Genomic DNA, 3,838 nt, shown 5'->3' with positions numbered 1-3,838 from the left:
TATCGTTATCGAGCAGCCTTCTTTTTTGTTGCACGGCTGGAAAAGTCTTGTCTATATTCTGGACATGGTTGATAACTGCAGGGTCTATCCCAGCCATGTCTTTGTGCAACCAGGAAAAAACCTCCTAGTTCTTCCGCAAAAATTCCACCAGTGCGTGCTTCGTGGTTAGCTCTAGGTTTTTCCCGACCTTCACAACTCTGGTTGGGTCTTTTTCGTCGAGTTGGACCTCTTCCAGGTCGTCGACGGGTCCAACGTTTTCTTCAAAATCCCCAAAGCGAGGATCTAGATCTCTGTCCTCACTTTGGGCAACACCCTATTTGGTGACTTCATCACCGGATTGGGCTTGTGTATCAACCGCCATTTGCAACCTATCTAAGGTAGTGCTCATTGGCGTTCCCTTTTTCGCCTTCGTTATTGAGGCGTTATAGCACTCCCTGGCTTCCCTCTGGTTTCCCAACACACGTCCTCCCCCTGCGTCCGTTGGGAACTTCATGGCTAAGTGCCACATAGAGATGACGGCCCGTAGATCAACTAGTATAGGTCTTCCAATGACGGCATTGTACGCCGAAGGACAATCGACTACTACAAAAGTAGCGAGTAATGTCCTGGTAGCAGGTGCTGTACCTGTCGTCACCGGTAGTTTGATCAATCCGGCGGGGGCGAGTCCCTCTCCAGAGAAGCCGTATATCGTTTGGTTGCAGGGCTCCAGGTCCTTAACGGACAACTTCATGCGTTCCAGCGAAGACTTATATAGGATATTCACCGAACTTCCTGTATCGACCAGCACTCTTTTTACCATCATGTTAGCCATCTGGATATCCAGCGGATCGGAATGTGGGAATCGGACATGTTGGGCATCGCCATCAGAGAAGGTTATTTTGCCCTCTTCTGATTGAGCCTTTTTTGGCACGCGGTCCTCCACAGTCATCATCTCGATGTCCTGGTCGTGGCGCAGGGTCTGAGCGTATCGTTCCCTGGCCTTTCCGCTATTTCCTACGAGGTGCGGGCCTCCACAAATTGTTAAGAGTGTGACAGTCACAGGGGCAGGCTATAGGGGTGGAAAGCATTGGCGCCTGCTCGTTGCTACCTGGAGCCTCTCGCTGGGAATTTGCCGAGGCCCGTACGTATCTTCTCAAGTGTCCTTGTCTAATAAGGAACTTGATTTCGTCTTTCAGCTAGTTGCATTCGTTGGTGTCATGTCCGTAGTCGTTATGATAACGACAGAACTTGGTAGTGTCTCTCTTCGAAATATCCTTTCGAATGGGGCCAAGTTTCTTATAGGGTACACTAGAACTTGTGGCCTGATAAACCTTTCCCCGAGACTCAACGAGGGCAGTGTAGTTAGTGAACCGAGGTTCATAACGGTTACCCTTGGCTCGTTTATTGTCGGAAGTGGAAGGCTCATTGTGCGGCCGTTTTCCACCATTCTTGCCATTGCAGTTGTCGTTGCTGTTGCCTTTGCCGTTCCCGTTAGGTTTAGACCCATTGGCGGCTTTGGCGGGCTCGGCATCCTTCTTATTCTTGCCAGAAGGCTTTCCATCGTCGGCAATGGCATCTTCGAGCTTGATGTAACGATCAGCCTGGTCCAAGAATTCCTGGGTAGTTCTAACTCCATCCTTGCGGAGGCTCTTCCAGAGGGGGGAGCGACGCCTAACTCCTGCGGTTATGGCCATCATTTTGCCTTCATCCCCCACCGTTTTTGCTCCAGCTGCTGCTCGCATAAAACGCTGGATGTAATCCTTCAGCGACTCTCCATCTTGCTGGCGAATTTCAACCAGCAGGTTTGCTTCGGTCGGATGCACACGACCTGCATAGAACTGTCCGTAGAACTCCCTTACGAACATTTCCCAGGAAACTATGCTTGCGGGAGGGAACTTAAAAAACCACTCCTGCGCGGCGTCAGAAAGTGTTGCAGGGAAGATCCTGCACCGAGTGTCTTCGGACACTTTCTGAATGTCCATTTGTATCTCAAACTTATTGACATGAGATACTGGGTCTCCGTACCCATCAAAGTTTGGAAGCGTTGGCATTTTGAATTTGCTTGGAGTTTCTGCCATAGCTATTCTCTGGACGAAAGGAGTGCCTTTCCTCCTATTGTGGTCGATGTAAGACGTTCTTCCCTCGACCAGCTGTTGCACTGCCTGATTGAGGGCATCTATCTGAGCCTGTACAGCGACAGGAATCGCTGTGGCCTCTGTTGCTGGGGGGACATTCTCGCTATGCCACTCGCGGCGATCGTTGAGTACGTCTCGCAAATCCTCGTCTCTTCTCTGCTGCTCGCTACCCCCGAGCCGGTTGAAGACATTATTTTGCCTGGGCTGCCCCCCAGCATCTCATCTATTGGGTTGGTCATCTTGAGGTACCTGGCTCCCGCCTCTACCTCTTTCTTCATTCCTCCGACCAGAATTTCCCTTGCATGATTCCTAGCCAACTGTAAGGCTGCCTCAAGTGCTGCCATGGCTTCGCTCTGGCGACGGTCCATTTCTGCCTGCCTCTCGCTTACCTCTGCGCGCTGCCGCTCAATCTCCTGCTGCTGCTGCGCCATGATTTCGGCAGCACTTTCCTGACTGGCCTTCAGATTGGCCAGCTCTTCATGCAACGCTCCCAGAGTACTCTTCAGCGTGGCATCATCCATTTCTTCCTCCTCAAAGTCTAAATGTGGCTCATCCTCAGCTACGCTTGCAAGAGGAGGAGGTGGCGGAGGGTTTGACGGTGCAGCGGCGACCACCTGTCCAGTTTTCTCTGTAGCTTTCGCCATTGATTTTCTCAACTGTGACTAATCAAGCTCTCAATGAAAGCACCAGAATGTTGACCCAGATTTTGGTCAACTGACACGGAGTCAGAATATGCTTGATGTGAATGAATGCGTTGAAAAGAATCGAATGACAAAAATAATAAGAACACGATGTTTTATAGTGGTTCGGCCCCAGGATCTGGTAATAACCTACGTCCACTTAGATTGTTATTGACGTGAGAATCAAAGGAGTGATCAAAGAACTAGGGTTCAATGAGTTTCACTGTCCTCTGAAGAACAACACAATATTTCAAGTAGAATTACTCTAGTATCAAATAATTCGAAAGCCAAAAGTCCCTTCCTTGAGCTATCTTTCTCTATTTATAGGCTCAAGCGGGATTACACGAGATTGTTACAAATATTCTCTCCTGAATAATCGGATATTCAGAAGATTGTGTGAGTTAATTTCGAGATTTACAAAGATCTTTATTGGAACATCATGCTGTATGCAGAACCATCGACCAGACTGGTCGCAGGAAAGACTGGGCCGCCTTCTGCCTATAATGTACCTTCTGGACGATACACTAGCAGAGCTCCCCCAGGTGTCAGCCACGTGTCTGTGAATCACTTGCCACGTCATCATGCCAGTTTTTTGGATAACAGTTATCTTCCTCAAAGTTCAGCTCTTATTCTGTCAACAGCTCTTTGAAAGTTCTTTCACAACAGTTATCTTGCATATCAATCTAGTTTCTATCAAATATGGGTTTTTTATCATATCAATCTACAACATTCAGCCAACAATTTGTATTATCAGGGATGAGAGAAATGAACCTGAGATAGTGGGCATGAGGCAGAGAACTCGTGAGGCAGAGAAGCTCCACTCTGGAGCGTGACTTCGTGAGGCAGAGAAAGAGCTCCACTCTGGAGCGAGTCTTCGTGAAGCAGAGATGAGTTGAGGGCAGAGAGACTTCGTGAGGGCAGTGAGGGCGGAGAGGGTGGAGTGAGTCTTCGTGAGGGCGGAGTGAGTCTTCGTGAGTGAGAGATGGAGGCTGAGAGAAAGGGTAACTTAGATTTAGGGAATTCGGCAGAAATTCATTTTGGCGC

The sequence above is a fragment of the Humulus lupulus genome, chromosome 5 (genome assembly GCF_963169125.1).
Source record: "Humulus lupulus chromosome 5, drHumLupu1.1, whole genome shotgun sequence".
Taxonomy (NCBI): Eukaryota; Viridiplantae; Streptophyta; class Magnoliopsida; order Rosales; family Cannabaceae; genus Humulus; species Humulus lupulus.
The sequence above is the reverse complement of the archived record's forward strand: the minus strand, read 5'-3'. Positions refer to the sequence as shown.